The sequence below is a fragment of the Ambystoma mexicanum genome, chromosome 3q (assembly GCF_040938575.1).
Source record: "Ambystoma mexicanum isolate Mex_15411 chromosome 3q, UKY_AmexF1_1, whole genome shotgun sequence".
NCBI classification, from domain to species: domain Eukaryota; kingdom Metazoa; phylum Chordata; class Amphibia; order Caudata; family Ambystomatidae; genus Ambystoma; species Ambystoma mexicanum.
The window spans coordinates 871012004-871021894 of NC_090926.1; the positions used below are offsets into that span (position 1 = coordinate 871012004).

General features: G+C 41.0%; 1 non-coding gene across 1 annotated transcript; it reads left to right on the forward strand.

The window, feature by feature from the left end:
* Positions 1 to 7205: 7205 nt before the first annotated feature.
* Positions 7206 to 7312, forward strand: LOC138448193 (U6 spliceosomal RNA). The gene has a single exon (XR_011260040.1). It is a non-coding gene; the product is annotated as a U6 spliceosomal RNA (small nuclear RNA).
* Positions 7313 to 9891: the final 2579 nt, after the last annotated feature.

Below are 9891 nucleotides of genomic sequence, written 5' to 3' on the forward strand. Positions count from 1 at the left end.
AAACAAACGCTTCGAATGGACTCTTGAGGCCGAACAAGCCTTCCAGGACCTGAAAACCAAATTCACCTCTGCACCTGTATTGAAGCACCGGCACCCAGATCTCCCGTACATAGTGGAAACCGATGCTTCCAGTTCGGCCATGGGAGCTGTCCTGTCGCAAAGAGACACAAAAACTAACCAACTACACCCAGTGGCCTTTTGGTCCAGAAAATTTTCTCCTCCTGAAATCAACTACGCAATTACCGATAAAGAGTTACTGGCCATCAAATCTACTTTCAAGGCTTGGCGTCACTACCTTCTCGGGGCAAGACACACCATCACCGTAATTACGGACCACAGAAACTTACAGTATTTAAAGACGGCCAAAGCTCAATCTTCATGACAACTCCGATGGGCTCTATTCTTTGCGGAATTTGATTTTGTAATTACCTATCGCCCTGGCTGCAAGAATGGAAAAGCAGACGCCTTATCCCGGATTGGCATGGAAGAACCTAATTCGAGCTTAGAACCTGTGCCCATCATACCTGAGCAAAGAATCTTAGGCTTAACTTTATTGCAATCTATTGAGGATATCCAAACGCAAGTAAAACAACTTCTAGACTCTTCAACCTTACTGGAATGGAGTCATAAGGGTCCTCATTACACCCTTAAGGATGACTTACCCTACTTCCAGGAGCGGTTGTTTCTGCCAAGTAAAGAATTGCAAGAACTTGTTATTGCCCATCATCATGAATCTTTAATGGAAGGACACCCTGGTATCGCTAAAACGGAGGAAAAAATCAAATGCCACTTCTGGTGGCCTTCTTGGAGAAAATACATAAAGCCTTTTGTACTGTCTTGTGGAATTTGCGCCCAAAACAAGGCTCAAAAGAAAAGGCCAGCCGGCCTACTTCAACCCTTGGATATTCCACTGGCACCATGGCACACCCTGTCAATGGACTTTATAACAGATATGCCTCCTTGTGCTGGTTACAACACAATCCTTGTAATTGTGAACTTATTCTCCAAAATGGCCCACTTTATCCCTTTAAAGGGTTTGCCTTCAGCTTCCACCTTGGACAAGGAATTCCTGGAGAATATAGTTCGCATACATGGTTTCCCTTCCATTTTAGTCTCAGATCGTGGAAGTCAATTTATCTCACATTTTTGGAAGAAGTGTTGCCAACTAGCACAAATAGATGTGCGGTTATCCACCAGCCACCACCCCCAGACCGACGAACAAACCTAGAGAACCAATCAGACTCTCGAGCAATATCTTCTGTGCATGTTACACCAATCCGAGTTAAATTGGAAAGACATCCTTTGGATCGCAGAATATGCATACAACAATTCAGTGCATTCTGGAACCGGACCAACCCCCTTTTATACTTTGTATGGTCACCATCCTCGGACCTCTGACCTAGATCCACCTCTGTCCCTGGAAATGCCTGCAGTAAATCATCTGCATTCCACAATAACCCGAGCCTTCAAAGAAGCTGCAACTCATTTACAGCAAGCCAAGAAAAAGTATAAAGAAAACGCTGATTTGCACCGAAGTAAAACTCCTCCTTACCAAGTAGGAGACCAGGTATGGCTAGCAACTAAACATTTACCCCTCAAGGGCCTGCGAACCTTCAATCCCAGATTCATAGGACCTTATCCCATCAAAGCTATAATCAACCCAGTGGCCTTTAAACTGGATCTACCGTCCAACATGCGTATTCATCCAGATTTTCATGCATCACTTTTGAAGCCAGTACAACCAGGAACCCGATTGTCCAAGCCTTCAGATCCAGTTCAAATTGAAGGGGAATTAGAATTCGAAGTTAAAGACATTTTAGACTCCAAGGAGGTAAAGTCGAAACTCTTCTATCTTGTTGACTGGAAGGGATATGGACCTCAGGAGAGATCGTGGGAGCCTAGTAACCATGTCCACGCACCTCGATTAGTACAAAGGTTTCACCAGAGATTTCCGAACAAGCCCAAACCCCCGGAGGGAAGAACCTTGGGAGGGGCCTTGAGGGGGGGTACTGTCATGATGCCTACCTCCAAGGAGCCAGGTCCGACCCAGCAACCCTAGAGGCAGGCATCATTTCCCCCAGGAGAGTGCCAGCGGGCCCAAGCTGGGGCCCTTTGGACGCAGTCCTGGCGCCTTAGGCGCCAGGCTCATGTTGGACCTCTGTCCTGGCGCCTTAGGCGCCAGGCACATAAAGCTAGACATGTGTTCAAGTGTTTTAATGCGCACTTACCTAATGCAGACCATGCTGCCACATCCAGGCCCTCTTGAGGCCTGAATAGGAACTACTTTACCTGTGGGACTACTTTCCATCCGGGTGTGGTCGGGGAAGGATACATACCTGATCGGAGGAAGGATACACACTTGGAACTTCTTCCAAAGCTATTTAAACCACACCCGATCAGCAACTCACGCTTCGCGTTGTTCTGCTCCTCGCAGCTGGACGCTCACCGTGTCAGCTCCTGCATCTGGACTTCAGCCACGCCCGTCAGCATCCTGGGTCACCTGCAAAGGGAGACAAGAGACCTACCAGCTAATCTGCACCACGGAGACATCACTGACGATCCTGAAAGGGAAGACATCATTTTTAAAAGCATTTCGTTACGATCGCTGCAGCGCTGCATTTCACTCACCTTTCCTGGGTTCCTCCATCTTCAGCAGCGATCATCCGGATACACAGCCACTTCCCAGAGCCGAGAGAAAAAGACAAGAATAAGAGGTGAGAGAAGGAAGGGAATAGGAAAAGCTCAGTTTCCTTCTAAGACTTACCTGTTGGGTCATTCCCATTTCATTTCGGGTCTTGCTGCTTCCAAGCATTTTCCGGACCCCGGCCCCTATGGGGAAAAAAGACAAAGACATTAGATGAGCGAATGCAAAAACATTACCTGAGCGCTCATCTAGGATTTACCAGATCTTTACTGGAACTGCACGTTTCACTTCGGGTCGGCGCCATATCTCCGGCATTCCGAACCCCGGCCCCTATGGGGAAAAGACATCAACATTAGCGCTTTGTTGCAAGAAGTCTCCAAAGGAATCTTCGTTCATCACCTGAAAAAAGACAATGAACATTATTATTTAAAGCTTGAACTTTTGAACTTGCAACAGAACTTTTACAGCGCCTTACCAGTATAATCAAGCTTACCTGAACTCCCATCCAACCTCAATCCAGTGAAGTAACTGGGTTCAACGCGCCCCTGCGTCAGAAGCAGGATGGAGAGCTCGTCCTTTCAGACCCTAAGGTGAGACTTCACGGGGAATCGTGGAAGGGTATCGTGGAGGGTTGGAAGAGAGTGAGAGGCTTGAGCATAACTCAGTCAGTAGGTAATTCTCCCTTTTCACGCACAGGGGAATATTCCTGCGAGCCGGAGAAGCCAAAGTTGAGGGCCCTTCGTGTCCATCTTCAGAGTCCTGCGCTTCACCATTGAAGAAGCATCAGCACTCGAAGCCAGACCTGCGCCTCCGTGGGAATCAGGTGAGCGTTACAGTCCCCTCGTAGCTAGAGGTTGTGTAAGCTGCAGAAACCTGGGGTGGTGGGATTAACTCTGTTTGACTAGGGAAGCTGGTTGATCGAGGTTGAAGGCTGGGGAAGGCAGATAACTGCAGGTAGCTGCGATAACATCAACATGGTCAGCTGCAACCAGGCAAGGTTTTTACAACTTGGTACTATTGTGGAGAGGCAATGTAATATTTTTAAGTACATGGGAGCCTATTATTCAGTGAGGAGAGAAGTCCAGCCACCTGGTAGTGTGTGTTTGGGGCTAGGTAATAAACCCGGTGCAAGGGGTGCTTAAGGGCAGAGTGGACAAATGATATATGGGTTTTGATCAGGTTCTCAGGGATTACCAGGAAGTGAAATGGTAGTCATTAGAAATTAGCATGAAATTAGGATGCCAGTAAGTCTGGGCGGATAAGATGCTTACCACCAGTTCAAAGGGAATTTGTTTGTTTCTCTCCCTACTCGTATAGTTGAAGTATCCTTGGAAAAGCCATGTGCATCACTATCGGGGTGAGAGGTCCTCGGCCAGTTGGAACTAAATTAGGACTGTTGTGCGAAGATGTAACCATACGATTATGTCATGACCTACTATGGAAAGATCCTGAAAAGGGGTATGCTGTAAATCTGAGCTAATGTAAATGTAAGGAAAAGGGGATGGTGGTTAAATACATGTATCCAATGAGAGCGTTGGAACTGAAGAGGATTAGATTTATTTGTATAGGGTTAACCAATCATGTTTGGGGGAGGATTTTGTAACAAAATATGTGGGAGTGTTTTAAATGTTGCAAAATGTATATAATGTGAAATCTTTGTGTGGTTCGGGGAGACTCAGGTTAGTTTGACTCTACAGCATCATCTAGCCCCTCCTGGCCATTTGTACAATAAACTTGCTTCACGGACAAGCGTTTACTCGCTTCTTAAGAGGTGGCCCTGTTTTGGGTTAGGGAGATCAGAGGTCCACTCACACAAGGATGATACGGCTGTAGCTGAGAAATGGGAATAAAACTTAACTGCTTCAAAGTTATGAAAGAATTGTTAATCATTCATGCAGTGCGTGAACACAAATGAATCTCATCTCAAATTCTTACTAAGGAAATACAGGAAAATGGAAGCACCAGACGTTTCTAAAAAGAAAAATGTTGAAACCATGTACAGTAAAATGAAGTAAAAATCAGAAATCTAGAAAGTTATTCATGGACAACAGGGACTACCGCTAAGATAGAGTATACACATATGACTTAAATAAGGCATTAACATCATAAAATAGCATACCAACCTCATCACCACTTAGCTCAGATGTAGAAAGTGAACCTGATACAGAATCAAGTGCAATTGACTTGAACTCAAATGATGCTCAATTAACAAGCAGATATTGTGCCTCCTTCATTGTATATATTGGCCTCAGCCCAGTTGCTCTGCGAAGAATTCCACGTTCCAAAGTTCCGATCTTAGATCGATTTAGCCGCCATTTTAGGTCCGTCCGCCATTTTGATTTCCACTCCAAAGTAGTTCTGTGTTATAAAATGGTGGACAGTGTTTCCCGCTTGTAATTTAGCCGTCCCGACTTTTGAATACAAGTTAATATCTAAACTGTGCGTTGGCCAAATGTTTGGGTCGAGTAAAGATACCTTGTCCCATGTCTGACTTGTAGACAGAGGATTACCTGTGCCAACAAGTCCGATCTGCGGACATACATCAAATACAATGCTGTCTAAATACTGAACGTGGACACTTGCTGAACTACATTGTATAGGACGTTTGTTGAGGCTAAATGTTAAATCCGAAGATACACTGTTGCCATTGTGACTTGTTGATGTACAAACTGAAAATGATCCATTTGGACAAACTAGAAGTGAACTCGGCACAAACCCTAGACCGAGAATTATTAACCTGTAGTGGGGCTGGACATTATGATCAAAACTGTATAAAAAGTGTAAATGTTTGGATGTCCAGTACCTCTCACTTCTCACACCAAAAGGGCTGGTATTCACTGTGATGTACTGAGGGCCAGATAGCTATCTGATACTTTGTTTCTTTGTAAATTGTACAGTTATAGAATAAAGATCTGTGAATCTTTATAATCCCGTGTTTGGTGTATTTCCTTTTGGGGTACTCAGCCTCGATATTTCCTTTTGCTTTTACAGACGGAACACCCCAAAACATGTTAGATGTCAGGACTATCCAGTAGATGCTATCAGAATAGACCCCATATAACAAGAGGCAAGATAGGTGGAACCAAGAGATTTAGAAACAACGGAAGAGAAAAACAGAATCAAAACAAGATCAGGCATAAGAAAACAGACGTGAAAGGGCAGAATATGAGTTTAGTTTTAAATCTATCAGACAAAATATTGTCAACTACTGAGTACTCTATAAAGTTCTCTCATTGGCACCAACTACAGAAATAACTACGTAGATATCCATAATGACCCATTCAAATGTATAAGAAAATTGAAATAGAAGACATATTTTAAACATAAAATTGTACAGCATCAATCTGATGAAACATTGATAAATCAGTGACCTTACAATACAAGATTTACAAAAAGACAGGCTTCTAGAGGAAAGCATGGATATTACAGAAACTACACTGATTCAGGATCTTAATATTGAATGTGGCACTTTCTCCGCCCCAGAAATGAAAAGCAAATCTAATGTTACACAATTCCTAGTAAATGAGAATCTGATAGACACTTTCCACACAGCATTCATCATGGATTTACACAAGCAAATGGACAAAAACAATACAAGAAATACGAAATGTAACCTCCCATAGAATGACAGGCACTGCATAAACTGTGAAGAAGATAGCATAATAATCATAGAAGCAGACAAAGGTGGCAATGTAGTCTTACTGAAGTCAGACTACATTAAACAAAGAGTAAACACCTTAGTACACCAGGTTGCTACATTAAACTTGTAGTTAATCTCACCAGAGAGATTATGGCTAATTTCAAAAATAGATTATTGACTAATGGTAAAGAACTAATAACCAAATGGCAAAGAAGAGGACTCCTAACGGATGAGAAAATGTCCTCTTGTGTGAATTGCTTACGATTCTTACAACATATTTTTTTACCAAACGTTCATAAAACATATGACGAACTTCCAGAGGTAAGACCTATTATTGGTGGTAGCGACTGGTTATCAGAAAACGTTTCTATATATATTCATAACGCTGTTAGACCGAAGGTCTTGGAATGAAAATCTTATGCCAGAGATTCAACTTATATTTTGCAATTGAATGAGAACTTTAAATGGAACACCAATTTCATTTTAATAACAATTGATGTTAAAGCTTTATATACATCAAACAGGCATCTGCTAGTTTGGCTTCGTATTATCATCATTATCATCATTATGAGATGTTAAAATAACTATTGCAATTTACCATCTATTTGATGGGCAGTTTTACAAACAGACAATTGCTAGAGGAATTGCTGTGGGAGCTTGTTATGCCCCGTCCATTGCTTACCTTTTCATGGGATTTTTTGAAACAACACATATGGTTAACAATGCACCTTTATACCAACATGTCAACACCTGGCTTAGTTGACATATTTATGATATGGCAAGGCACAATGGAGGAACTTGAAACAATACCTAATGCACCTCAATAATAATGATTTTGGGATACAATTCAGCAGCACAGCTAGCAAGGAAGTGGTCAGTTTGTTAGATCTCAACAATCATGTACATGACAAAGGAGGAAGGGTGCTCGCTTCGGCAGCACATATACTAAAATTGAAACGATACAGAGAAGATTAGCATGGCCCCTGCACAAGGATGACACGCAAATTCGTGAAGCGTTCCATAAAAAGAAAAAAGAAAAAAAAAAGACTAAGGAGGAAGGATAGCTGAGGGGTAACTTGTTTGTCTTGGAAGCAAGACAACATGGCACAACACAGGTTCGAATCCCGCACTTAGAAACCACTTGCTGGTAGTAAGCGCATTATAAATGAACAATTAATAAATAAGTAAAATAAACTAAACTACATTCATGGATGTACAGAAACCCACTGAAGGTTATGCACAAAGTTGTCACAAAAACAGTACCACTGGGAATAGATACTAGCACACAGACATTGTAGTACAGAAGGCTCCTTTGATGAGGAATGCAATTTGATTAACAACAAATTCAGATGAGGGTATGATGTGGATCCCTTAACTAAGGCTTACAACACAATGTAGCACAGGGACAGATCCACACTGCTACTACCAACATCTCAAGAGAACAAAGTCAATTACAACCAAGTGAGATTTATCACAATGTATTCATGCCAAACCAGCTTGGTTCAAGAATCTTATCTAAACTTGATTAACTGCAAGATGAAACATGTATGTAATACATGCTATTATTTGTGTTTGTGGTCAAATCTACATTGGTAGTACCATACAAGAACTCTGCATGCAAATGAGAGAGCATATAGCAATGATAGGAAGCCAAGATCCAAGACTTCCCCTGGTGGCACACTGGAGCAAGGAATACTGGGAAGATAAGATGCCAATTAGATTTATGGGACTGAAACATGTACGCAGCACTATCAGAGGCAGTAATGGCGAATTATTTGTCTATTCAGAACAACTAACCTTGGCTTAAACACTGAACATGAGGTGTCCGTTTTTCTTTAAACACCAATGGACACTTATCCAGATGATTTTCTCTGGTGGACTTAACATAGCTGTTACTGATATCATATGAATTCATAACAACATCAAAGCCCTCCATAGAGTGTTTTGTTTTTAAATAAATGCTGGTAGATTGGCAGGGAATTCACATTTATGTATGCTATTCATAGATCATTTTCTCTAGTTGTTATTTATTTACTGATATATAAAACTCCTGGCCATAACTGATCTATTGCATCAACAGTAGTTTATAGAGAGGAGTCCATCTAATTTGTCTAATCTGACTCTCGCTTTCAATAATGTGCAAGATGGCATGAACAATGTGGAAGATTTTATAAAAAACGTATTTTTGCGCATTTGTTATTTTTTTTTAATTTGAGTCCTGTATTCTAATAATACAGCAATAATCTTATTTTCTATCAAGTATATGATAAAATCGATACAGCCAATGATTTAGCAAATGAATGACACTTAACAATTCATGGGACACAAGCGGTAACTATGAGGTGATGTCACATGCACACGTAGTGACATCACATATATACGTCTATAGGTATGAACAAACTCGAAATATTCTCAAGATGGCGGCCGGCTAGCACACGGCCACTGCTGCAACGTGAAAGCTGATCGCAGCAGGGAAGCGATTCACCTCATTATTCACAGGTAAAACTGCAGTTTAAGTCGTAACATTCCTTGAACCTGGATCCACATTTATTCCAAACCTCCATCCATTATCTGCAGTACACTAACAAAGCTCTTCCCTATTTATTTATATTTCCTTTTTAGAAATCATTGATTGAAACGGACGTTTGTACTTATACCTGCCCCACAATAGGAACGCTACCGTTCTGCAAATAAAAGGGTAAACAACATGTCTGCTATTTTGGGCTTCAATCAGCAGTTACTCGGCAGCACAGTGCATTTACTTAAAAAAACTTTGCTTCTTATTTCACAGTTACTCGAAAGATAGACAGATTGAACAAGGTACAGTCCAATTTGAAGTACAAGAAGTATACACATGCAATGGAAATTTAGCGAGTCAGCAGCCGTGATTAATATGTGGTGCTTTTTTGGGGATGAGCATATAAGTGTAGACCCCCAATCTCAACCAACATTTCTTTTATTTTTCTTATTTTTCGCAATATTTTTTTTTTCTGTATGACATTATTGGAGCTTACCCATCTATTCGGGCTAACAAAAAGACTTCAAGAAATAACCCGCGAATCCATAAATAAGGAGTTTTGAGAATGTACTATTAGGGTGAGAAATTGGGATGCTTTACTTTCACGCATGGAACGCTTTTTAACAAATATTGGTCGCATACTAACATTTATTTTTCTTTTGTTTCCTCAACATATATTTTGTTGTTATTATGTGTCTCTTGTATGTATTTTTCTTTTGCTTGCATATGATTTTGTGGTACTATGATTAGTTTTTTTGTATATAATAACACTAATTCCTATGGGTTTTTCAATGCATTTGCATGGATATTGTCTTTATGCAGGATATAACTTTATTTTTGGTATAATTTATGGAGTAATTAAATGTTACTCTGCCTTGATAAAGACCAGGTGGTGGTTGTAAAACATGTTGGCAGGAAATAACAAACCGAATAAAGTATATATGAGACCTTTTGAAGTGGTCTTGACTCGATATTAGCAAATCATGCACAATATTACACATTCCCGTCTAAAAGTGTATTTACTGTTTGTATGGCATTTGCAGTATGTCATTGTTTTGTTTACAAATGCCGCACTAAATATATCAATAA